At 47.7% G+C, this 27,756-nt stretch overlaps 1 protein-coding gene across 3 annotated transcripts in view; it reads right to left on the bottom strand.

Moving 5' to 3' along the window:
- rnf4 (ring finger protein 4) overlaps positions 1 to 19,291 on the bottom strand; it is a 61,348-nt gene extending 42,057 nt beyond the window's left edge. Inside the window, exon 1 of one of the 3 annotated variants that reach the window (XM_038805885.1) lies at positions 19,136 to 19,291. The gene's annotated coding sequence lies outside the window, so the exon portion shown is untranslated. Of the gene's footprint in view, positions 1 to 1,640; positions 1,899 to 2,190; positions 2,433 to 19,135 lie in introns of those variants that run through there. The other 2 variants (XM_038805887.1, XM_038805886.1) reach the window with 2 other exon arrangements.
- Between the last annotated feature and the right edge of the window lie 8,465 nt (positions 19,292 to 27,756).

The raw sequence follows: 27,756 nt of genomic DNA on the forward strand, positions 1-27,756 counted from the left end.
CACAGCCTCTAACAAACTGATGTAAGGAATGTTACCACTTTGTTGCAGTAAGCTATGCTGCAATAATATGGGAAATTTCTTAACTTCCCAGGCAGTAGCTGTGCTGGCAACTTGCTCCAGAAAAATGGGCTAAATTCAGCGACGTTGGCCGTGAGCTTCGTAACTGGTGGTTGAAGAGTGGGCGAGGTGGAGTTCAGGGGCAGATCACATGCTGCTGAAGACTAAAAAGACAGGATGTGAAACATTTAAAACAAACATGAAATTGGGCATTTGGTTGCGGGGCCAAAGGGCAATTAGCACTTACAGAACCATGAGTCAACCAAGATCTAGGTGGGGCAAAAAGCCAGTGAAAACTCAGCCTCTCAAAATAGTGAGAACGATATACCTGAAAACATATTTACATTTGCATTTCACACTTATCACCAGGTAATAATTCTCAAATTTAATAATCCCATTGACAATTTATGCAACGTTCCACACAACAGCTCAAATTAAAAAAAACCTGAAGGATCATAAAGGTATAGAACATAAGAACAGGAATTAGCCACAGTCTCTCGAACTTGTTGCACAATTTAAATTAGTTCATGCTGATCGGTTTCAAAACTGCATTTACTTGCCCTTAATCCTTATCCCAGAATTTCCCAGCCGCTTGTAAATTCAAATAAGCACAATTTCCCAACATATGTTTCACAAATATGTTCAAAGTTACTGTACTGTAGAAGACAGTTCACTTCCATTGAACAAAATAGCCAGGAAACACAAGTCTGTATTCGCATAGATTGATAGTGAGATTCCCTTGCTAATGCGCAACCGTGTACTCCTAGAATATTTCTGGGGAGTACGAAAAACCTGGAAAATAATGAGAACTGGCTTAGTTCATCCACCTTTTTAAGAAAGAATGTGCATTTACACAATTATTTTCACACATTCCAAAACGGTTGATAACTAAAAATACTTCTGAGCGCAGCAAGGTCCCACAAGAGATAAAGGCCGAGGTGCTTATTGAGGTACAAATAGAGTTCTAGAGTCTACATAGTATGGAAGGATTCAATCTGGCCCAGAGTCCATGCCAGCTCTCAGAGCAACCCAGTCAGCCCCATTTCCCCGCTCCATAGTTCGACAAGTGCCCATCCAATTCACTTTTGAAGTCATTAATAGTCTCCATTTCCATCACCTTTCTGGGCATTGAGTTCCAAGTCATTACAACTCTCTGCATCATAAACGTTCTTCCTCACATTCCGCTCAGCGTTTCTTACCCCAAAGCCATGTCCCCAGTCCTCATACTATCAACTAATGCAACCAGTTTGTATTTGTCTACCTTAACTAAACCGGTTATAATCATCTTGTACACCTCTGCCGCATCTGCCCTCAAACCCCTTTGCTCCAAGAACAACCTCAGCTCCTCCAACCTAACCGCACAACCACATTCTCCCATCATGGGAACCATCCTGGTAAATTCTCCTCTACACCCTCTCAAGAGCCCTCACATCTTTCCTAAAGTATGGTGACCAGAAGCGGATGCAACGCTCGGGCTATGACCCAGAGCTTCATAATGGTTCAGCATAAATTCCCTGCTTGTGTACTCAATGCGTCTCTTCATAGAACCCACTTGGTTTTGTAGGCAAATCATCAGAACTCACCTGCCCATCCAAGAATAACGCCATGGGGTCCTTTAGCGTCTGCTATGAGCAGACAATTGAGACCTCTGAAAGTCTACTGGCACACAAATCCTGGTGGTGGGGAGACTCTTGTAACCTTCACAGACCGTGGAAAAGAAGCTTGTTTCACAGGACTGAAGCCTGAGAGTTCAAGCAGGTCTACCGAGGAAGTGAGAGAAATTGTGGCAGAATGGGTTGGGTGGGGGGGGGGGGGTGAGATCCTGATCACGATGGTGGTAAGATCGGCACTTGGCTCATGGATTCAGCTCCCTTGCCTCCTGTAAGTTTCCTGAAGCCTCTGGTTAAATATTAATGATTGTTAAAATGAAGGCACACAGCCTAATTATAATATTTCAATGACTAATCAGTATCCTGCCGGCAGATTGGTTACCCACTTCTGCTAAAACCAGAATGGGCAGGTTCGAGATGGTTTCAGTTCCTGCTCCAGATTTTTTATTTTGACACCTGACAGGAACCCAACTCACTTGCTTTTTTGTGGAATTAAGCATCAGCTCAAACTATTGATACTCACACATCAATAACAGCTGCAGAGAACATTAGGCTCCACTCCTCCTCCATCCATGGTCTCTGAGCAAGACAGGAAGGACCAGGTAAAACCACCACTTCCAAGGGACTGGCATGAGAGCTGAATTTAACAGAGGCATGGGCATATATCTATGGCCATTTTTGGGCTCAGAACATGAAGAGGGAAAGAGTGAGTTTTCAAAGCACAATAGAGGCTTTCACTGATTATCTAGATTATTGCACAGGAATACCTTCGTTTCTCTACTTAAAACAGTCGACCATGGCTTCAACTTCACCCATTTTTCAACATTATGTCACAATGTATCTCAGGGGTTACCTTTGTTCCCCTGTCATCCTGATAACCGGTTTAGCTCAAGTTGGCTGGACAGCTAGTTTGTGATGCATAGCGAGGCCAGAGCGCGGGTTCAATTCCCGTACCAGCTGAGGTTGAAGGCCTGCCTTCTCAACCTTGCTCCTCCTCACCGGAGATGTTAAATCACCACCAGTCAGCTCTCCCCTTCAAAGGGGAAAACAGCCCATGGTCATCTGGGGCTATGGCAACTACTTTACACTTTACCTCTCAATACCAAAGCTCCTATTGCAAAATACATAAACATGGTACACCAGGGAGAAAGATCAACAGCAATCAATGTGGCACAGGGATTTGCTGCACACCAAATCTCCTTTATGGAGCTCTCTGATCACCGAATTCTGCCTCTCTTTGATCACTGTCTTCCTTGCTGTCAGATTCAGAGCCGTGGCCAGTATTTACATCACTAAAATACATCACATCAACAACTTGCAATTCCCTGGCCCTCACCACCTCCTCTTGGCCATATATGTCCAATCCCTCTACCAGGTCGGAGGGCTCTCCGTTTCTTCCTCAAACAGAGGCCCCAACAATCCCCATCCATCATCACTCTGCTTTGTCTGGCTGAACTTGTCCTCTCACTCAACAATTTCTCACTTGTCTCACTTCCTCCAAACCAAATGCGTGACTGAAGGTACGTGCATGGTTCCCTGTTTTGCCTGTCTCTTTATGGGGTATGTGGAACATTCCCTGATTCAGTGCTACTCTGACCCCATCCCACAACTCAGTACATCGAACACTGTTTCGCTATCGCTTCCATGTTCCCATCTGGATCTGAAAAGTTTTATTAAGTTTGCTTCCAATTTCCACCCGTGTCATCTTCACATGGTCCATCTCCGACACTTCCCTTCCTTGATCTCTCCGTTTCTGGTGAGACAAATCCAACTCCCAGAGCTATCTCGACTACAGCTCTTCACACCCCTCATCTTGCAAGGACTCCATCCCATTGCCCCAATTCCTTCGCCTCAGTTGTTTCTGTTCTGATGCTGCCACTTTCCCATAGAATCCCTACAGTGCAGGAGGAGATTGTTTGGCCCATCGGGTCTGCACCTCTGAAAGAACACCCTACCTTGGTCCACTCCCTCGTAACCCCACCCAATCTTTTGGACACCAAGGGGCAATTTGGCTTGGCTAATTGACCCAACCTTCACATCTTTGGACTGTGGGAGGAAACCAGAGCACCCTGAGGGAACCCACACACACATGGGGGAAATGTGCAAACACCACACAAATTCACCCAAGGTTGGAATCGAACTCAGGTAACAGGACTCAGTGCTAACTACTGTGCCACCAAAATGGTACTGCTGACATTTCTTCATTCTTCCTTAATCCTCAATTCTTCCCACTCAGTGGTCAATAAGGCTCTCAACCATGTCCGAACCAACTCCCGCACCTCTGCTCTTACTCCACCCCTCCCAGAATGTGGGCAGCACGGTAGCACAATCGCTTCACAGCTCCTGGGTCCCAGGTTCGATTCCCAGCTTGGGTCACTGTCTGTGCGGAGTCTGCACGTTCTCCCCGTGTCTGTGTGGGTTTCCTTTGGGTGCTCCGGTTTCCTCCCTCAGTCCAAAAATGCTCAGGTTCGGTGGATTGGCCATGATAAATTGCCCTTAGTGCCCAAAAATGTGGGGTGAGGTTACTGGGTTAGGGTGGAGGTGGGGCTTGGGTAGAATGCTCTTTCAAAGGGCTGTACATACACGATGGGCCAAACGGTCACCTTCTGCACTGTAAATTCTATAAACCAGGAGAGGTCCCCCTGTCAGCCCATGGGCCTCAGCATTCAAAGAATCATCCTTAGCCAGTTTCACCAACTCCAGCATGATGCCACCACCAAACACATCTTCCCTTCACTCCCCCGTCACCACCCTCTGGGTAAAAAGGTTTTTTCCTCAAATCTCCCCTCACCTTGAACTTGTGTCCCCTCGTAACCGACCCTTCAACTAAGGTGAACAGCTGCTCCCTATCCACCCTGTCCATGCCCCTCATAATCTTGTCCACCTCGATCAGGTCTCTCCTCCGTCTTCTCTGCTGCAGTGAAAACAACCCAAGCCCATCCAACCTCTTTTCATAACTTTGTGCCATCCCAGACAACATCCTGGTGAAACGCTTCTGCACCCCCTGCCGTGAAATCACATCCTTCCTATAATATGGCACCCAGAAATGCACACAGTACTCCAGCTGTGGCCTCACCAACATTCTGTATAATTCCAACATGACTTCCTTGCTTTGTAATCTATGCCACGATTGATAACGGCAACTGTACCATATGCCTTTTTCACCACCCTATTAACCTGCCCTTCTGCCTTCAGAGATCTATTTATAACCATGCCATGGTCTTTGTTCCTCAGGACTTCCCAGTGTGATGCCATTCATTGAATATTTCCTTGTCAAATTGCTCCTTCCAAAGTGTAAGATCTCACACTTTTCAGGGTTAAATTCCACTTGCCACCTTTCAACCCATTTGACCATCCCGTCTGTATCTTCCTGTAACTCAAGACTCTCAGCCTCACTGTTAACCACCCAACCTATATTGTGTCATCCACAAACTGACTGATCCTACCGCCCCACATAGCCATCCAAGTCATTTATATAAATGAGGCGGCTCCTTCATGAAATGTTTTTAAGCTAAAGATAGTTTTTTGAAGAATAAAGGGATTAAGGGTTATGGTGTTCGGGCCGGAAAGTGGAGCTGAGTCCACAAAAGATCAGCCATGATCTCATTGAATGGCGGAGCAGGCTCGAGGGGCCAGATGGCCTACTCCTGCTCCTAGTTCTTATGTTCTTATGAATAATGGGGGACCCAGCACAGATGCCTGTGGTACGCCACTGGACACTTGCTTCCAGTCACTAAAGCAGCCGTCTGTCACCACCCTTAGTTTCCTACAGCTCAGCCAGCTTTGAATCCACTTTATCAAGTTCTCCTGTGTCCCATGTGCATTTGTCTTCTTTATAAGTCCCCCATGTGGGACCTTGTCAAAGGATTTGCTGAAATCCATGTAAACTACATCAACTGCACTACCCACATCGACTCACCAAGTTACAAGCTCAAAAAATTCAATCAAATTTGTCAGGCATAACCTCCCTCTGACAAAGTCATGCTGACTATTGCTGATCAAACCTTGCCTCTCCCAGTGGAGATCGAGATTCTCTCCTTCAGAATTTTCTCCATTAGTTTCCCCACCACTGACGTGAGATTCACTGGCCTGTAGTTCCCAAGCTTACTCCTACAGTCTTTCGTAAATAGCAGGACCACATTTGCCGTTCTCCAGTCCTCTGGCACCTCTCCCATGGCCAGAGTAAAATTCAGTGCCCCAGCAATCTTCTCCCCCGCCTCCCACAGCAACCTGGGACACAGTTCGTCCGGACCTGGAGATTTGTCCAGTTTTAAGCCAGCCAATACCTCCAATACCTTGTCCCTCCCTATGCCAATTTGCTCAATAACCTCACTCAATCTCTCTGAGAGTTTCATATCTGCCTCCTCATTCTCTTGGGTGAAGACAGATGTGAAATATTCATTTAACAGCCTACCAATGTCCTCTGGCTCCACCCACAGATTCCCCCCTTGGTCCGTAATAGGTCCTACTTTTTCCCTAGTTATCTTCTTCTCATTAATATACTTATGGAATATCTTGGTATTTTCCCTACTTTTACCAGCTAGTGATTTCTCATATCTCCTCTTTGCTCTCATCATTGCTTCCTTCAGCTCCATCGTGCACTTTCTGTACTCCACTGATGCCTCCAAAAGAGGAAATGTTGGGAAATCTCAGTAAGTCTGGCAGCATCAGTAGGGGAGCAAAGAGCTAACGTTTCAAGTCCAGAGGACCCTTTGTCAAAGCGGGTCTGATGCCTCTGTTGGTTTGCTCCCCTTGTACTTACTAAAAACCTCTTCCTTCTCATTGCATCCTGAATATCTCTGGTCATCCATGGTTCTCTGGGCTTGTTACACTTTCTATTACCCTAGAGGGAACATGCTGGGCCTGTACCCTCCCCATTTTCTCTTTGAACACCCCCGACTGTTCTTCTGTCAATCTCCCCACCAGTCACTTGTTCATTAGTATTCGCAGATATCTTCAACACCTAATTTCTCCGCTCTGAGGTCCCCACCTCCTTCAACAAGACCACCATAATACCAGTACCAAAGAAGAAGGTAGCCTGCCTTAACGACTACCAACCGGTGGCCCTGATGTCTGTTATCATGAAATGCTTTGAGTGGCTAGTCACGAGACGGATAAATGCCAGCCTCCCAGATGGTCTCGATCCACTGCAGTTGGCCTATCTCTGCAACCGGTCCACAGCAAATGCTATCTCCCTGGCTCTACAATCAACACTCTAACAGCTTGACAACAAGGACACCGATGTCAAGACTGCTGTTCATAGACTACAGCTCCACCTTCAACACCATTATCCTGCCAAGATTAATAACCAAGCTCTGCAATCTTTGACTTGACCCCTCGATGTGCAGTTGGATCCTTGACCCTCACCATCAGATCGCATCTGTCAGGATAGGCAACAGCATCTCCTCCACAATAGTCCTCAACACCGGGGCCCCGCAAGGATGTGTGCTCAGTCCTCTACTGTACTCCCTATACACACGACTGTGTGGCAAGATTTAACTCCAACTCAATCTATAAATTTGCAGATTATACGACTTGTGGTGGGCCGTATCTCAAACAACGACAGACAACAGGAGGGCGATAAATCACTTGGTTGCATGGTGTACCGAAAACAACCACTCTCTAAATGTCGTAAAGACCAAGGAACTAATCATCGACTTCAGGAAGCGCAGCACAACACACTCCAGTCTGCATCAATGGCTCCAAAGTGGAGATGGTCGATAGCTTTTAGTTTCTGGGAGTCACTATCACCAACAGTCTGTCCTGGTCCACTCACGTTGATGCAACAGTCAAGAAAGTCCAACAACGTCTCTACTTCCTACAGAAGCTAAAGAAATTCAGCATGTCTGCATAGACTCTCACATACTTCTACAGATGTGCCATAGAGAGCATCCTATCCGGCTGCATCACAGCCTGGTATGGCAACTGCTCAGTCCAAGATCGCAAGAAACTGCAGAGTGTGGTGAACTCAGCCCAGCACATCACACAAGCTGGCCACCCCCACATTGATTCTGTCTACACCTCCCACTGCCTCAGGAAGGCAGACAGCATTATCAGAGACCCCCTCCCACCCAGGCATTGCCTCCTTCCAGACCCTTCCATCAGACAGAAGGTACAGAAGTCTGAGGAACCACACATCCAGACATAGGAACAGCTTCTTCCCCACAGCTACAAGACTCCTCAACGACTCTCCGTTGGGCTGATCAGTTCCCTGTAAGAACACTATTCACGATGCCCTATGCTGCTCTTGCTCATGTATCTGCTTTGTTTAGCCCCTTGTTCCGCACTGTAACCAATCACTGTTTGTCGATGCACTCTGTTAATTATTCTTTTTATCTACTATGTACGTACTTTGTACATTCCCTTGGCCGCAGAAAAATACTGTACTTCGGTACATGTGACAATAAATCAAATCAATCTACCATGGCCAAATCCTGCTCTTTTAAGTTAAAGATAGTTTAAATGAAGTCTATGAAGCCTATGTTTTTTGCACCTTTCTGTAAATGTGTTCTTTTTTAGCTTTCCGAATAGTTGGTGGTCTATAACAGTGTTTTTCAAACTTTTGCCCCTGGGACCCACTTTTACCAACCTTTGGGACCCACGCTGGCCAATGTTTGTGACCTATGCCGGCTGACCTGAGCGACACACCATTATTGCTTACCTTTAATCCAACAGGTGAGGCTGCTTGGTCCTCACAATCTTGCTTGCTTTGTCATTCAATGTTACATTTCTGCCAAGGCCTTCAGCTGATTTAAGTTCTTGCTGCAGAAAATAAAATCAGGAGGTTTGTCCTCAAAATCGCCATGCTTAGTTTTCAACAGCCTTTGAAGATTTGAGGGTTTTAAACCTTCAGTTGCCAGTACTTCCCTGCATATAACACACATGGGCACTGCATCCTGATTTGCATTGGCAAGATTAAAGCCATATCGCAAGAAATCACCTTTATACTGCTTTGTTCCCGCTTTTAGTTTCTTCTTAATTGTTCACCAAAGGCCCTGGAGCTCTGGATACCGCACACACCGGCACTGCTTTGTCCTGCCGTGGACTCTCCTGTGACGCTCTCTCCACAGATTCAGTTGCAAGATCCTGGCCTGTTTGTCTCTGGCCCTCTCTTCATTGTTACAAAATAATCCATCTTCCATTCTTCACACAGTCCTGTTGCTTGCTTGCTGGCAGCTACAATATGGAGAAATCTCTCCTCCATGATTTCGCGCCCAGAGCACGGAGGTACAGGGCGTGTGGTGTCTCTGTATGTGCTGGGCGTGTGACGTGCTCGCTGCCTCTGGCGGAATGACTCCATCGCTCATATTTAAAAGCCGGTCGCAGCCGACATTGTTTTGTTTTGCTTTCATAAATACCTGATTTTTCCAAGTTTATGATTTTTTACTACTGAAAATTAAAACAATTTCAGATGACCATGCACATCCTTACATTTTAACACAAACTTTGTTTTAAATATATTCCCATTTCTTTAGAAATTTAAAACAAGTATAGAAAAAAGTACAATCTTGCTTTTACTTTTCAAACTATTACTGTAGACTAGATTAGGTAACTTGTCAAACCCATGCAATGCCACGATATTTCTTACTGGTTCCACTGCATTGCATTATCCAAACATCCAAGTCATCTCCTTCTCACCAAAAGCACGGACTTCCTGGTCGCCTCCCAGCCCCCCCCCCCCCCCCCCCCCCCCCCCCCGGTGCAGTGATCAGCACACATCCCAGCCTCACGACGCCCCCTCAAATCGCCATAGACTGCCCACGGCCGGCATTCTTAAAAGCCGGTCGTGGCCATTGGGGTCTTCTTCCCACGACCGGGGACGCCACAACCGATCACATCATGACCCTGAGTTTGGAAAGCCCTGGTTTACAGAATACACCTACTGTAGTTACACTATTGCTTCTTAACTCTAATATTTTGTCCTTCGCCGTTCTTGGACATCCTTTCTCTCCAGCACTATAATAAAAAGAACCACCCACATTAATACCTGCTTTTCAATCAGGCTGAAAGACTGCTCAGAGCAGCATGATTCAGCGCACATTTAACTTGCAATGTAAACCCTTCGGTCAATAGACTGATGTGTAATCGCTGAGCAAACCCTCACCTCATGTTTGCAACATTAGTGTCAGCAAAACAATCAACTTTTCTTCAAAAAGCTGACTAAAAAAAGTGAATTTAAGATGGGTGACAGATTCCTGCAGCTACCAGTGTATTCCTTTTAATCGCTGACAATTTTCTCTCCTCTAAAGGATAGATCAGAATCCCTACACTGCAGGAGGCCATTTGGCCCATCGAATCTGCAGCGACCCTTCGAAAGACCACCGTACAGAGAGCCCATCCCCGCCACCCGACTAAGGACAATTTATCATGGCCAATCCACCTAACCGGCACATCTTTGGACTGTGTGAGGAAACCAGAGCACCCGGAAGAAACCCACGCAGTCACGGGGAGAACGTGCAGACTCCACACAGTCACCCAAGGTCAGAATTGAACCGTGGTCCCTCGCGCTGTGAGGCTCATTTCCCAACAGGCCTTCATTGATCATATTCCCCAGTCTATGGGCAGGTCTTTCAATTACAGGGCAGTGGGCCGATGAATCAAGTATTACTAAAAGTGCTCAGCAATCAAATTGAGCCCTTGCTTGATTTCCTTCTCCTTAGTCCAACACCAAGTTTAACTGTGGCACCACAAATACTCACTGTCCGGTCTAAAGTCACCTAACTTGGTATGGAACTTGTCAATCTGCCAGAAAATGTCAACACTTTTTCTGCTCCTTAGGTAACAGCACAGATGGAATATACATTCCAAAGATTAATCATATCTATAAATGTGGCTACATCGATCACCACAATATCAGCTTTTCATTGGATGAAATTAAACTGCCAGGAAAGTTAGAAATACTTTTATTTGTAAAACAAAAAGCCCCCTCCACCCCCCAGTGAAGTAGAGAAACAAAAATAAAACAAGTTAAATAATGGACGAAAGAGGAAAGTAAAACTAAAAGGGAGATCGGAGAACAAGTACAGTCAAAATATTTTCTTTTTCTGTAATGGTGCATTGTATAATAAAATGTTTTAAAAAGGTTTTATTACAGAAACAACAGGAGGGGGAAAAAAAAGAGTATTTAGAAATATTGCGAAGTCTTGGTGTCTCTTGTAGGGTTTCCTAAGACTGAGTTAAGTAGCAGGAAGTAGTAATTATGTCATCCAACACTTGTATTATAAACAGAAACTACTGGCTGTACAAGAAAATTAAGCAAAGCCAAAAGGACTCCGCAGTTTTGGGGGTCCCAAAAAGGAACATTGAGGTTGAAAAGGGACTGATTTCAACAGTAAGGCAATGAGATTGCAGAAAGGGGCAAAGAGTGAAATGGATGGCAATTGGAGGCTACAAAGTATAATAACAGGGTGCAGAATGGAAAGTGATAGAGCAACAATGCAGGAAGAGCTCTTCATAGAATCAGACCCCATGAATTGCATCCTCGTGTACTCAAATTGCTAAATTGGATCTTGCCACAAATGAACACATTCCAGCATTTCAGAAGAATTTGCCAAGAAAAATTGCAATTCGTTCCTATGTTTTAATTCGAACATGCAGCAATGCAGGCGAATCTTAACACACCCCCCCCCCCGCTTCCACTGAAATGTCCATGGCAAGCCATTAGGTTCAGGGGGCAATTAGGGATGGGAAACAAATGCTGATCCAGCCAGCGACACCCACAGCCCAGGAACAAATAAAAAAACAAACAAATGTAAAGTCTGCTTACCATTCAATAATAACGTGGCTCATGTGTTGCGGCCTCATTTAAAAAAATGTATTGGTGATGTGGGTGTCACTGGCTGGACCAGGCTTTATTTCCCATCCCAGAGGGCATTTTGAGAGTCAACCACATTGATGTGGATCTGGATTCACATATAGGCCAAACCGGGTAAGGGCAACAGATTTCCTTCTTAAAGGACACGAGTGAACCAGATGGGTTTTTACCACAGTGGTTGGTCATCTTTACACTTTTAGTTCCAGATTTTAGTTATTGAATTCAAATTTCACCATCAGCCATGGCAGGATTCAAACCTGGGTCTCCAGAGCTTCATTCTGGATTATTAGTCCAACAACAATACCACAACGTCACTGCCGCCTCTCAATTATGATCGTAGATCAGACTCCCCCAAGTTTTTTTTGAAAGATCTTGTTAGGGACCAGGGAACGGAGCCAACGTTTCGAGTCTGGATGACCCTACCTCAACGATTTGACAAAGAATCATCCAGACTCAAAACATTAGCTCCATTCTCTCTCTGCACAGATGTCAGATCTGCTGGGATTTTCCAGCATTTTCTGTTTTTGTTGCAGATTCCAGAATCTTGAACCGATGGGCTGAAAGGCAGACTGGGCGAAATTTGAATATTTGTGGAGTTGCTAGTTTTAATTTGATTCAAAATTACTATTTTTAAGCTGATTTGCATTACTATTTCTTGAATTTTAAATCTCACTTAAATAACTATTTTGGATTGATTTAAATTACTATTTTTAAGCTGATTTAAATAACTTTTAAATCTTAATTAAATAACTATTTAATTTGTTATAAGATCAAGCAAGATACTCAGGGATAAAGTTAATTGAATAGTACACGGGGATTTGATTTAATCTGACACAAAAATATCTGAAGTTTAATTTTAAAGGTTTAATTTAAAGGAAGAATTCATGGCAGGACTGGTCCAAGGCGTGGTCTGCTCCTCTTGCTCCATGTGGCAGGCTGGGGACAGTTCCAGTCCCCAGGGTCAGCATGTGTGCAGGAAGTGTCTCCAGTTACAGCTCCTGGAAGCTCGAGTTTCAGAGCTGGAGCGGCGGCTGGAGACACTGTGGAGCATCCGCGAGTCGGAGAGCATCATGGATAGCATGTATAGAGAGGTGGTCATACCGCAGGCTCAGGCTCCGCAGGCAGGAAGGGAATGGGTGACCACCAGACAGAGCAAGAGAGCGAGGCAGGTAGCGCAGGAATCTCCTATGGCCATTCCCCTGCAGAACGGATATACCGCTTTGGATACTGTTGAAGGGAATGGTTTCTCAGGGGAAAACAGCAACAGCCAAACTTGTGGTACCACGGTTGGTTCTGCTGCAGAGGGGAGGGGTGCTAAGTGTGACAGTGCAATAGTTATAGGGGATTCAATTGTAAGGGGAATAGACAGGTGTTTCTGTGGCCGCAAACGAGGCTCCAGGATGGTATGTTGCCTCCCTGGTGCTAGGGTCAAGGATGTCTCGGAGTGGGTATAGGACATTCTGGAGAGGGGAGGGTGAACAGCCAGTGGACGTGGTACACATCGGTACAAACGACATCGGTAAAAAAAAGGGACAAGGTCCTAAAAGCAGAATACAGGGAGCTTGGAAGGAAGTTAAGAAATCGGACCTTGAAGGTAGTGATCTCAGGATTACTACCGGTGCCAAGTGCTAGTCAGAGTAGAAATGACAGGATATATAGGATGAATACGTGGCTGAAGGGATGGTGGCAGGGGGGAGGGTTTCAGTTTCCTGGGGCATTGGAACCGGTTCTGGGAGAGGTGGGACCTATACAAATTGGATGGGTTACACCTGGGCAGGATTGGAACTGATGTCTATGGGGGGGCTATTTGCTGGAGCATTGGGGTGGGTTTAAACCAATGTGGCAGGGGGATGGGAAACGATGCAGGAAGTCGGAAGGTAGTAAAACAGGGACAGAAACAAAAGGCAGTAAGGGGGAAAATGTAAGGCAGAGAAGCCATAGTTAAAAATCAAAAAGGACGGCAGTACAAGGTACAGTGACTGAGGGGAGCTCAGTGAATAGGCCCAGTAACACGAAAAGGAATAAAACGGGAAGTAAAAACATAAATGGAAAGCAACACAGCAGGTTGTTACATGAAGATATGGGTTCAACGACAAGGAAAATTAGGAGAAACGTTAAAAGGAAAAATAACTTGGGAGAGGTTACGGATCAAGGTGTTAAGATTCAAAACGGAGGTATAAAAGCCAACATAAGTGTACTTTACCTGAATGCTCGTAGTATTCGGAATAAGGTAAATTAGTTGATGGCGCAAATCATCATGAATGACTATGATTTTGTGGCCATTACTGAAACATGGTTAAAGGATGGTCACGACTGGGAATTAAATATCCACGGGTATCAAACTATTCGGAAGGACAGAGTGGATGGTAAAGGAGGTGGTGTAGCTCTGTTATTTAAGGATGACATCCGGGCAATAATAAGGGATGACATCGGTGCTATGGAGGATAAGGTTGAATCCATTTGTGTGGAAATCAGGAATAGTAAGGCAAAAAATTTACTGATAGGAGTAGTCTATAGGCCACCAAATAGTCACATTATGGTGGGGCAGGCAATAAACAAAGAAATAACTGATGCATGTAGATATGGTACAGCAGTTATCATGGGGAATTTTAATCTACATGTCGATTGGTTTAACCAGGTCAGTCAAGGCAGCCTTGAGGAGGAGTTTATAGAATGTATCTGCAATAGTTTCTGAGAACAGTATATAATGGAACCTACGAGGGAACAAGCGGTCCTAGATCTGATCCTGTGTAATAAGACAGGATTGATCAATGATCTAATAGTTAGGGATCCTCTCGGAAGGAGCAATTATAATATGGTGGAATTTAAAATACAGATGGAGGGTGAGAAGGTAAAGTCAACCACTAGTGTTTTGCGCTTAAACAAAGGAGATGAAAATGAGATGAGTGAAGAGCTAGCTGAGGTAGACTGGGAGCAAAGACCTTATGGTGAAACAGTTGGGGAACAGTGGAGGACCTTCCAAGCGATTTTTCACAGTGCTCAGCAAAGGTTTATGCCAACAAAAAGGAAGGACGGTAGAAAGAGGGAAAATTGACCGTGGATATCTAAGGAAATAAGGGAGAGTATCAAATTGAAGGAAAAAGCATAGAAAATGGCAAAGATTGGTAGGAGACTTGAGGACTGGGAAATCTTTAGGGGGCAACAGAAAGCTACTAAAAAAGCTATAAAGAGTAAGAAAGATTATGAGAGTAAACTTGCTCAGAATATAAAAACAGATAGTAAATATTTCTACAAATATATAAAACAGAAAATAGTGGCTAAGGTAAATATTGGTCCTTTAGAGGATGAAAAGGGAGATTTAATAATGGGAGATGAACAAATGTCTGAGGAACTGAATAGGTTTTTTGGGTTGGTCTTCACAATCGAAGACACAAATAACATGCCAGTGACTGATGGAAATGAGGCTATGACAGCTGAGGACCTTGAGATAATTTTTATCACGAAGGAAGTAGTGATGGGCAAGCTAATGGGGCTAAAGGTAGACAAGTCTCCTGGCCCTGATGGAATGCATCCCAGAGTGCTGAAAGAGATGGCTAGGGAAATTGCAAATGCACTAGTGATAATTTACCAAAATTCATTCGACTCCGAGGTGATCTCGGCAGATTGGAAATTAGCAAACGTGACACCACTGTATAAAAAAGGAGGTAGGCAGAAAGCGGGTAATTATAGGCCAGTGAGCTTAACTTCGGTAGTAGGGAAGATGCTGGAATCTATCATCAAGGAAGAAATAGTGAGGCATCTAGTTGGAAATTGTCCCATTGGGCAGACACAGCATGGATTCATAAAGGTCAGGTCGTGCCTAACTAATTTAGTGGAATTTTTTGAGGACATTACCAGTGTGGCAGATAACGGGGAGCAAATGGATGTGGTATATCTGAATTTCCAGAAAGCTTTTGACAAGGTGCCACACAAAAGATTGCTGCACAAGATAAAGATGCATGGCATTAAGGGTAAAGTAGTAGCATGGTTAGAGGATTGGTTAATTAATAGAAAGCAAAGAGTGCGGATTAATAGGTGTTTCTCTGGTTGGCAATCAGTAGCTAGTGGTGTCCCTCAGGGATCCGTGTTGGGCCCACCATTGTTCACAATTTACATAGGTGATTTGGAGTTGAGAACCAAGGGCAATGTGTCCAAGTTTGCAGATGACACTAAGATAAATGGTAAAACAAAAAGCGCAGAGGATACCAGAAGTCTGCAGAATGATTTGGATAGGTTAAGTGAATGGGATAGGGTCTGGCAGATGGAATACAATGTTGACAAATGTGAAGTTATCCATTTTGGTAGGAATAATAGCAAAAGAGATTATTATTTAATTGATAAAATATTAAAACATGCCGCTGTGCAGGGAGGCCTGGGTGTGCTAGTGCATGAGTCGCAAAAAATTAGTTTACAGGTGCAATAGGTGATTAAGGCGGCAAATGGAATTTTGTCCTTCATTGCTCGAGGGATGGAGTTTAAGACTAGGGAGGTTATGCTGAAATTGTATAAAGTGTTAGTGAGGCCACACCTGGAGTATTGTGTTAAGTTTTGGTCTCTTTACCTGAGAACGGTCGTACTGGCACTGGAGGGCGTGCAGAGGAGATTTAGGACTGAGTTTAGAAGGAACTTCTTCACCCAAAGGGTCGTGAATCTATGGAATTCCTTGCCTAGTGAAGCAGTTGAGGCTTCTTCATTAAATGTTTTTAAGATAAAGATAGATAATTATTTGAAGAATAAAGGGATTAAGGGTTATGGTGTTCGGGCCGGAAAGTGGAGCTGAGTCCAAAAAAGATCAGCCACGATCTCATTGAATGGCGGAGCAGGCTCGAGGGGCCAGATGGCCTATCCCTGCTCAGAGTTCTTATTTTCTTATCTTGAGATTCAAAACACTTGCTCGGTGAATGAGTTACAAGATTCCACAGGTTTTATAACAAGCAAAAACAAACTTTACAAGAAATAGAAAACAATTTACAATATCTACCTTTGTCCTCAAAACATTTAGGGCAAGTATGAAGTACATGTGAATTAACAAATGGACGATGCAACCAAGACAGAGCCCTTGGATTTAACAACCCACCCAGGTGTCAGAAAGACTTTCTTTGTCAACCAATCTCACAAACATTTGTCTCTCACGAGAGATTCAGTCTCCACCTTCAAAGATTTAAACTGGGAATTCTCTCCAAAAGTCACTCAACTTGGATGACACCAACAATGGCACACCTCGCAAGGTTTCAATCTCATCTCCCGAGTACACACTCAGGCACCAAATTATATGCACAGCTTCAGATCTTCTGCCCCAATGGGGTACCTTTGATCCATAGCGAAGAGTCGCCAACCTTCAGCTGCCTTCTTCACTGACATCTGTTCTCCGCAGCCCTTTTCCTGTTTGTTTCTGAACTGAACAAGTACTTTTTCCTTTCCCCTCTCTGGGACTCTTCCATTGGGACCTCTCCCAGCCCCTCGTCAGGATAACTGCTCTTCCATGGAGCTCTGCTCTCGGGCACCTGATTCAGGCTTCCGTGCTGATTTCCTTACGCAAGGGTGCACTGGGCCCAAGAACTTAAAAATGCTGATCTGCGTATGTGCTGCCAATGCCTGATCTGCACATTCACAAAAGCTCCAAGGTCCTTTGGGAGTTGAAGCTCCTGATCTCCACATGAATGTAAGTTTGGGTTTCAATTGCACATTCTGCCAACCCCACGGTAACCTTCGACTCCCTCGTTAGTCACAAATTTGACTAAGTCTGCCTTAAAAATGTTAATTGGCCTGGCTGCCTCCACCCCTTTCTGGGATAGAGTTCCATGGACTCACAACCTGGAGAGAAAAAAAATTCTCATCCCTATCTTCAATGGGAGACCCCTTGTTTCAAACAGTTATCCTAGTTCTGGTCCCCACCACAAAATCTACCCTGTCAAGTCCCCTCAACATATTTCAATAAGATCACCTCCCATTACTCTAAATGCCAATGGATACAGCCCAGCCTGTCCAACCTTTCCTCAGAAGATACCTTCCAGGTATCAGTCAAGTGAAGATGGCCTCTACCACTCCCTGGGAAAGAGATCCATGGACTCACAAACTAGAAAGAAAGAAATTCTTCACATCTCCATCTTCAATGGGAGACCCCTTATTTTAAACTGCTTAAGGGCAGCATGGTTGCACAGTGGTCAGCATTGCAGCCTCACAGTGCCAAGCACCCGGGTTCGACTCTGGCCTTGCTGACTGTCTGCATGGAGTTTGCACTTCCTCCCCATGTCTGTGTGGGTTTCATAATAATAATCTATTTCCTGTCACAAGTAGGCTTGCATTAACACTGCAAAAGATACTGTGAAAAGCCCCTAGTTGCCACATTCTGGCACCTGTTCAGGCACACAGAGGGAGAATTCAGAATGTCCAATTCATCTGGGGCAGCACGGTAGCATTGTTCAGTAACTTGTGGATAGCACAATCGTTTCACAGCTCCAGGGTCCCAGGTTCGATTCCGGCTTAGGTCATTGTCTGTGCGAAGTATGCACACCCTCCCCGTGTGTGCGTGGGTTTCCTCCGGGTGCTCTGGTTTCCTCCCACAGTCACAAGGATGTGCAGGTTAGGTGGATTGGCCATGATAAATTGCCCTTAGTGCCCAATATTGTCCTTAGTGTTGGGTGGGGTTACTGGGTTATGGGGATAGGGTGGAGGTGTTGACCTTGGGTAGGGTGCTCTTTCCAAGAGCCGGTGCAGACTCGATGGGCCGAATGGCCTCCTTCTGCACTGTAAATTCTATGAAATCTAACAGCATGTCTATCAGGACTTGTGGGAGGAATCCGGAGCACCCGGAGGAAATCCGCGCAGACACAGGGAGAACGTGCAGACTCCGCACAGACAGTGACACAAGCCGGGAATCGAACCTGGGACCCTGGTGTTTTGAAGCAACAGTGCTAACACCTGTGCTACCATGCGGCCAGTTTTCCCCCAACAGTTCAAAGATGTGCAGGTTAGGTGGGGTTATGGGGATAGAGTTTATGAGTGGGCCTAGGGTGTGGATACTCTTTCCGAGGACCCGGGCAGACATGATGGCCCAAACAGCCCCTTCTGCACTGTAGAAATTCTACAATTACCAGAGTCCTGGTGTGAAACATCCTTTCAAGTCCCCTCAGCATTTTTCAATAAGATCACCTCCCATTACCCTAAATGCCAACGGATACAGGCCTAGTATGTCCAACCTTTCCTCAGAAGATACCTCCCAGTTTATCAGTCAAGTGAAGATAACATCCCGCCCTCCCTCTTGAAATAAACATTTGCCTTTCTGCTCAGTGGCTGTACCCGCAACACCCAACTTTGTGATGACTGCATTTGTGTATATTACTGACAGTCTGGCTCAGCACCAGAAACAAAATTAGTCGCAGTGTAAATGGAGTTTAAAAGTGATGTGAAATGGCACAGGGGGCAGCTGGCAGACCGTGCACCAGGCCCCCAAAAGAAATCTCCAACAGAAAATAAAACATTCAGATCACAGGCTCTCCCGACGTCAGCCCGGTCCATCCATCCACCCCCATCCCTGGGCAGCAGGGCCGGTGACCAGCGGAGGCTGAGGCCTAAAGGCCGTGTCAGGAGCCATGACAACAGAAGCAGGCAGCACCCAGTTCCATAGAGAGAGAGACAGAACTAACACACTCACCGAACGGCAATGTCACCGCAGCGCCGTCACAAGCAGGGAGCCGAGGGACCTTCCAGTCACCATTCAAACCTGAAGGAAGTCCCGTCAGCACCCGGCCGGCCGAGAGGAAGGCGGGGCCTCCCGCCATGTGACCGCCCGCCGACCCCGCCGCCCATTGGCCGATCCGCTCGCTTCCGGCCGGCCCGCTCCTCTGATTGGATAGTCCATCCCCACGCGTGCGCACCAAGGAAGGGAGAGCAGGTCAGGGACAGGTCAGTGTGGGGCATGCTGGGGTTACTTCCGGCTGCGGCCGGGGGTACTACAACCCCCAGCAGGCAGTGCGCGATTGACGGTTAGCGGCCGCCCTCCCCCCAACCGCCCTTGGCGACGTCGACCGTCGAGTTTAATTCGTTTGAGGCGCGAACCATTGATAAGCCAGTGGGAGTGCAGGTTGAAGAAGTTGTGCTCCAGCCGGGGCGGGGAATCAGAGCCGTCATAAACTCTAGCCCCGCCTTCGAAAAGGCTGAGAGGGGGCGTGGCCAGAACAGCGCATGTGCGTCACTGCTGTCAATCACCTCCGGTGCCAGCCAGTCACTAAGGGGCGGGGCTGGCATGGAGTTACTGCACAGAAAGAGCCCATGCAGAACACAGCAGCAGGAATGGCCACTCGGCCCCTCGAGCCTGCTCAGGCACTCATGGCTGATCAGATTGTGCCCTCAATTTCACTTTCCATAAACTCCCTGCAGTGCAAAGGAGGCCATTCGGCCCATCGAGTCTGCACCAATCCTCTGAAAGAGCACACTCCCTCGGCCCACTCCCCCGTCCTATCCCGTCACGGCATTACCCCACCTAATCTGCACATCTTTGGACTGTGGGAGGAAACCGGAGCACCCGGATGAAACCCACGCAGACACGCGGAGAATGTGCAGACTCCGCACAAACCAGTTGCCCAAATTATGATCCATCATATTGTGCTGCAGTAGACTTAATACTTGTTATTTAAGAAGAGTAATTAAGGGGTTTCCCCAAATTATTTTGTAAGGTGTTGGTAATTGGGTTAGAGACAAATAATGGGGAGTTAACACAAGCTTTAATGATTCAATGAAAACTTTGCCTGCTGCCTCTATCGATGCAAGAAAAAAATTGCAGAAGAGACATATTTGATCAAAGCTTTTTGTTTGAAATTGGGCATGTTTGTCTTAATGATGCAAGATGGAAAGTTTCAGCAAATGCATCTTTCTTTTCAGCAATATTGAAATCATTGTTAGATAAAACAAAATGCAGTTGTTAATTTGTGTATTGCAAGACTCACAAACACCATGCCAAATACCTTTCACCTGAATGATAACAAATTCCCAAAGAAGTCCAAACCTGTGGGCATGAACACTAATTCCCTATCTCAGAAAGCTATTTTAATTCCCATTTCATACTCAAGCCTTTGCAACTTTTCTTATATCTTTGTTATTGATGTTACTGTGGTTAATTTTAGGTTTCTACTCATTTTATGTCAGCTGAAACTACAGCTTTGCTTTATTTATGCTTTGTTTCCCCTTAACACATTGGCTTGTTACAGAGAAGATTAACGGGTAATCAAATTGAGCTATATAACATGGTCAAAATAGTTTCTCTCTACATGCAATAAACAATTATTTTAAAATTCTCACATCTCTGCATGGTCCTATTCCCTCCTGCCCCCAATCCTCTGAGATGTCAGTGCTCCTCTACTTGTGAAGAGTAGGTTTGCCAGCTTCAAGGAGCTGTTGGAGAAATTTCAACCCCCTGTTTCCAATCTGTTTAGATACTATCAGATTTGAGATTTTTTTGCACAAGGCTTTTCCCTCTTCTTGGCATCACCCTCCTCCCTGTTGAAGAGGATTTTTTCTTTTGCCGCATCTGGTGAGGGATTATTTAGTGCGTGTATGGTCACATCTCATCAGTGGAGCCAACTCGAATGATGTAGAGGTGTTTCTCTGGGGTGGAGGACAGGTGTGAGTGGTGATCTCGTGATCCGGCTAACCAATGCTCTGGTCTTGTCCCACGTTAGTAAGCTTTTGGGTCTCTTTCTTCAACACCATGTCAGAGATACTTAATGTCGATCTGGGGCCATGCCTGCTGCTGGCCATTTTCAGGATATCAGACTTGCCAGTTGGCACCGCTGCTTCACTGCACCAGGGTCCCAAGTTCGATTGTCAGCTTGGATCACTGTCTATGCGGAGTCTGCACATTCTCCCTGTGTCTGCGTGAGTTTCGTCCGGGTGCTCCGGTTTAAGAACATAAGAACTAGGGGCAGGAGTAGGTCATCTGGCCCTTCGAGTCACAGTATAAATCTGAGCTCGTTACAGTGCAGACTTTGTGAGATACCCTCAATTACGACACAGGAGAGCAGATAGGTAATTCAAAGGCTTTAATCATCTGAGAACTGAACAGCAGCCGAGAAGTGTGCTCATCACATGCTGGCGAGTGAGCCTCATCTTATATACCTTTTCCTGGGGGCGGAGCCAGAGGCGGAGTCCCCCAGGGTTCCAAGCCCGGTCTTAAAGGGCCAATGCATTAAAGGTAAGGTACCGTTACAGCAGCTACTGATACCATTCATCACATTCACCCCCTGTTTAAAAAAAAAACATAGTCCGTCGGGGGTGAAGTGGAGTTATAAGTTCAGTCTTGTGGGTGGTTTGACCGTCCGTGCTGACTTTCTCCGCTCCGGTGGTGGTGCCGTGGATATGGTCGGTTTTGATGGTGGCATATCCGGGAGCATGGTCGGTTTTGATGATGGTATATCCGGGAGTATGGTTGACTGAGCCTTTGCCCGCTTTGGAGCGTGGTGGGGGGGGGTGGTATCCGCGGTGACGAGGGTGATCGGTGCCGGCGCCGGCTGGGGGGCAGGAGGCACTATGGGGGGGCGCTGTCGGGGTCGGCAGTCGGTGCGGGGAGGGGAGCATCGGTAGGAGGGGGAGGGTCGGTGGGGAAAGCGTCGGGGTCGGTGGGCGAGCCAGCGGGTGCCAGATCTCGCAGGGAGATGGTATCCTGCCTGCCGTCGGGGTGCTCGACGTAGGCATATTGAGGGTTGACGTGTAGCAGTTGGACCCTCTCGACTATGGGATCCGTTTTATGGCTCCTCACGTGTCTCCGGAGTAGGACTGGTCCCGGAGTCGTCAGCCAACGTGGAAGCGAGACCCCAGAGGTGGACTTCCTGGGTGAGACAAACAAACGATTGTGAGGGGTCTCGTTCGTGGCCGTACAGAGGAGCGACCTAATGGAATGTAGGGCATCGGGTAGGACCTCCTGCCAGTCGGCGATTGGGAGACTCCTTGACCGTAGGGCTAGAAGGACAGCCTTCCAAACTGTCGCGTTCTCCCTCTCCACCTGCCTGTTTCCCCGCGGGTTATAGCTCGTCGTCCTGCTCAAGGCGATGCCCTTGCTGAGCAGATATCGACGCAGCTCATCGCTCATGAACGATGTACCCCGGTCGCTGTGGATATAAGCGAGGAAACCAAACAGTGTGAAGATGCTGTGCAGTGCCTTGATCACGGAGGCCGAGGTCATATCGGGGCAGGGGACAGCAAAAGGGAAGCGGGAGAACTCATCGATGACGGTGAGGAAATAGATGTTGCGGTTGGTGGACGGGAGGGGCCCTTTGAAGTCCACGCTTAGTCACTCAAAGGGCCCAGAGGCCTTTATCAGGCGGGCCTTGTCTGGATGATAGAATTGTGGTTTGCATTCCGCACAGATCTGGCATGCCTTAGTCATGGCCTTGACCACCTCTGTGGAGTAGGGCAGGTTGCGGGACTTGATGAAGTGGGCAAGTCGGGTGACCCCCGGGTGGCAGAGGTCATCATGGATGGCTCACAGGCGGTCTTTTTGCGCGTTGGCGCACGTGCCGCGGGACAGGGCATCTGGGGGCTCGTTGAGCTTCCCTGGTCGATATTTAATATCGTACGTATAGGTGGAGAGCTCTATTCTCCACCTCAGAATCTTGTCGTTCTTTATTTTGCCCCGTTGTGCGTAATCAAACATAAAGGCGACCGACCGTTGGTCGGTGACGAGGGTGAACCTCCTACCGGCTAGGTAGTGCCTCCAGTGTCGCACGGCCTCCACTATGGCTTGTGCCTCCTTCTCGACTGCAGAGTGCCGAATTTCTGAGGCGGTGAGGGTTCGGGAGAAGAACGTTATTGGTCTGCCCGCCTGGTTGAGGGTCACAGCCAGGGCGACGTCTGATGCGTCGCTTTCTACTTGGAAGGGGATGGCTTTGTCCACCGCGTGCATGGCGGTCTTGATGATGCCGGCCTTGATACGGCTGAAAGCCGACTGGGCCTCAGCCGACAGGGGAAAAACCGTGGTCTTAATGAGTGGCCGGGCTTTGTCCGCATATCTGGGGACCCACTGGGCGTAATAGGAGAAAAGCCTCAAGCACCGTTTGAGTGCCTTGAGGCTACGGAGGAGGGGGAATTCCTTAAGGGGACGCATGCAGTCGGGGTCTGGGCCTTGGACCCCGTTTTCCACGACGTAGCCGAGGATGGCGAGGATGTGTGGAACACGCATTTCTCTTTGTTGTAGGTGAGGTTGAGGGCCCGGGCAGTCTGGAGGAACTTCCTCAGGTTTGCGTCGTGGTCCTGCTGGTCATGGCTGCAGATGGTGACGTTGTCCAAGTACGGGAAGGTCGCCCGTAAGCCGTACTGGTCCACCATTTGATCCATCGCCCTCTGGAAAACGGAGACTCCGTTTGTGACACCGACCGGCTGCTTCGAAAGCCGTGTAGGGGCGGTCCTCTGGGCGGATAGGGAGTTGATGATAGGCCAATTTTAGGTCGACCGTGGAGAATACTCGATACTGGGCGATGTGAGTCACCATTTCTGATATGCGGGGAAGTGGGTAAGCATCGAGTTGCGTAAAGCGGTTTATTTTCTGGCTATAATCCACTACCATACGTTGCTTTTCCCCGGAGCGGACTACCAATACTTGAGCCCTCCAAGGGCTGTTGCTGGCCTCTATGACCCCCTCTTTTAGTAGCCGCTGAACCTCTAACTTGATAAAAGTCATGTCTTGGGTACTGTACCGGCGACTCCTGGTGGCGACGGGCTTACAGTCGGGAGTGAGGTTCGCGAAGAGGGGGGGTGGCGCAACTTTGAGTGTCGCCAGGCTGCAGACTGTGAGTGGGTGCAGGGGTCCGCCGAACTTCAGTGTCAGGCTCCGGTGGCTGCACTGAAAGTTCAGACCAAGCAGCAGGGGGGCGCAGAGTTGAGGGAGGAGGTAAAGTTTAAAACAGGTGTATTCAGCGTCTTGAATTGCGAGGTCAGCGACACAATACCCCGTGATTTGTACCGAATGGGACCCAGAGGCGAGGGCGATAGTTTGAGAGGCGGGGTGGGTGCGCAGGGAGCAGCGCCTTACCGTGTCTGAGTGGATAAAGCTCTCCGTGCTCCCGGAGTCGAATAGGCAGGGAGTGTCGTGGCCGTTGATTCGCACCCGCATCATCGAGTTCCGCAGGTGTTTCGGCCACGATTGATCGAGCATGATCGCTCCTAGTTGCGGGTAGTCAGAGTCCTCGGTTAAGTCAGACTCACAAAATGGCCGCCGCTGTCTGTCGCACGTGTCGAGTTCGAAGATGGCCGCCCCCTTGACTCGCACGAGGTCGATGGCACGTCAGAAGTGGGCGTGTCCGGCCGCCGCGCGGCCGGGTTGCGGGGCCTGTGAGACCGGGAGCTTGATTTCTGGGCCTGGTGAGGATTTTGTTTGTGGCCTTTGGGCCCAGCCAGGCAGACTTTAGCGAAGTGCCCTTTCCTCCCGCAGTCGTTGCAGATCGCGGAGCGGGCCGGGCAACGTTGCCGTGGGTGCTGACCTTGCCCACAGAAATAGCACGGGGAACCCCCGGAGTGAGCGGATTGCCACACGGCGCAGGCCTGTAGCGTGGCCGAGTCTGGAGGGGATCGAGAGGGGTTTGCAAGGTCCGCGGAGTATGTACGGAGGTTACGGTGGGCCGTTTCTAGAGAAGAGGCGAGCGTTACCGTGCCTTGGAGATCCTTTGCCCCGTCTTCTAGGAGCCGCTGATGGATGTTTGAGGACCTGATACCGGACACAAAGGCATCGCGAATATGCAAGTTTATGTGGGCTTCTGCTGTCACTGCTTTATGGTTGCAGTTCCTCGCGAGCGCAGTGAGTCGCTCCACGTACTCGTCCAGAGTTTCCCCGGAACGCTGGCTGCAGGTTGAGAGCAAATGTCTGGCGTGTACCTCATTAATCGGCTTCACGAAGCGTTTCTTCAGTATCTCGACCGCAGCTTCGTAATTTGCAGCGTTCTCGATCGCGGAGGAGAGCCGGTGGCCCACCCGGGCATGTAGTAAACGCAGCTTGCGAGCGCCGTCGACATCAGTCACTGAGGAGTCAATATAGTCCTCAAAATACCGGAGCCAATATTTAAAAATTTCCGGGGCTTCCAGCGAACAGGCGTCCAGGTTGCGTTACTCCGGCTTTAAACCAGGGGCTGGTTTAGCTCACTCAGCTAAATCGCTGGCTTTTAAAGCAGACCCAGGCATGCCAGCAGCACGGTTCGATTCCCGTACCAGCCTCCCCGGACAGGCATCGGAATGTGGCGACTAGGGGCTTTTCGCAGTGACTTCATTGAAGTCTACTCGTGACAATAAAGCGATTTTCATTTTCATTCATTTTTCAGAGAACTGTCCGTCTTGATGCGTCAGATGATTAAATTGAGATACCCTCAATTACGACACAGGAGAGCAGATAGGTAATTCAAAGGCTTTAATCATCTGAGAACTGAACAGCAGCCGAGAAGTGTGCTCATCACATGCTGCCGAGTGACCCTCATCTTATATACCGTTTCCTGGGGGCGGAGCTAGAGGCGGAGTCCCCCAGGGTTCCAAGCTCGCTCTTAAAGGGCCAATGCATTAAAGGTAAGGTACCGTTACAGCAGCTACTGATACCATTCATGACACTTTGTTTGCACTGAGTGCTGAATTTGTGTGCATCTCTCTATCGTGAGAGTTTGGTGACTGAGGGATATTAAGGGTTTATTTTTATCTAAAGTCTAGTCTTTCTGTTATTTAGTTAATTAACTTAAAAGTTGCTGTTTGATTGAGAAGGTGAATTTTCAATCAGCTTTAAACAAACTTGTAGCTACTTGCAGCTGGAGCGTGTTAATTAGTTAATTGGATTTGGCCAGTTTTCAGAGGCTAGTGTCACAGTATAAATCTGAGCTCGTTACAGTGCAGACTTTGTACTGAGTGCTGAATTTGTGTGCATTTGAGTGCTGTAGTGAGAGTTTGGTGACTGAGGGAGGGCTGAATTTGGGTGGATTTGAGTGCTATAGTGAGAGTTTGCTGACTGAAGGAGTGCTGAATTTGGTGCATTTGAGTGCTATAGTGAGAGTTTGGTGACTGAGGGAGTTCGGTGACGAGGGAGCAAGGTGCTCCTTTCATTTAATTTCCTACATTTCCTCAAAGAGCGTGAAGGGAACTGGGAATTTACAGAGAGTACAGCTGACTAGGAGCAGAGTCGGAGGGTGGAGTTCCAGTTGGTCCACAGGGCAGCTGTATTCTGTAAAGTAAGAGGGGATGGAGGCTAGGGCAGTTGCATGCTCCTCTTGTAGGCTGTGGGTGGTGAGGGATACCACCGGTGTCCCCGCTGACTATACCTGTGGGAAGTCACCCAACTCCAGCTCTATCAGAGACCGTGTTAAGGTACTGGAGCTGGAGCTGGATGAACTTTGGATCATCCGGGAGACAGAGGGGGTAATAGAGAAAAGTTACAGGGAGGTAGCCACACCCAAGGTACAGGACAAGAATAGCTGGATTACAGTCAGGGGAAAGAAAATGAACGGGCAGACAGTGCATAGAACATAGAACAGTACAGAACAGAACAGGCCCTTCGGCCCTCGATGTTGTGCCGAGCCTTGCCCGAAACCAAGATCAAGCTATCCCACTCCCTGTCATTCTGGTGTGATCCATGTGCCTATCCAATAACCGTTTGAAAGTTCCTAAAGTGGACTTCCGGTGGCGGCGATGATGTAGGAAGCCGCACATTTGGGAGCTCCCGTTTCAAACGGACTTTTCGGCTCTTTTTAGAGCCCAAAACGGAATTTTTTCGACGTCTCCCGGTGGGAGAAGGTGTGCTGATCGACTTTCTCCGCATTTCATGACTCGAACTCGGAGTGGAAAGGGGGAAAAAAACGGCAGCAGCTCCCCAGAAAAAACGGGGGAAGGAATCCAAGATGGCGGCCGGCGGAGCTCCAGAGGAGTGGAAGCAGTGGGCCCAGGAGCAGCAAGCTGCTCTCCTGCGCTGTTTCGCAGATTTTAAGGCTGAGGTACTGAGCTCTCTGCAGGAAACAAATTAAAGGCTCTCGGAGATTCAGACGACCCAGGGTGCTGCCATCCAGGCGTTGCAGGCGCAGGCCACTGAACGAGAGGAGGAGGCCGTGGTCCTTATGAGTAAGGTGGAGGGGCACGAGGCACTCCACAAGAAGCGGCAGGACTGCTTCGAGGAGCTTGATCACCGCATGAGGCGGATGAATCTGAGGATCTTGGGCCTTGCGGAGGGGCTGGAGGGGTCGGATCTGACAACCTACGTGGCCACGATGCTGAACTCGCTAGTGGGGGCCGGGTCTTTCCATCTGCCCTTGGAGCTGGAGGAAG

This window comes from Scyliorhinus canicula, chromosome 8, assembly GCF_902713615.1.
Source record: "Scyliorhinus canicula chromosome 8, sScyCan1.1, whole genome shotgun sequence".
Classification (NCBI taxonomy): domain Eukaryota; kingdom Metazoa; phylum Chordata; class Chondrichthyes; order Carcharhiniformes; family Scyliorhinidae; genus Scyliorhinus; species Scyliorhinus canicula.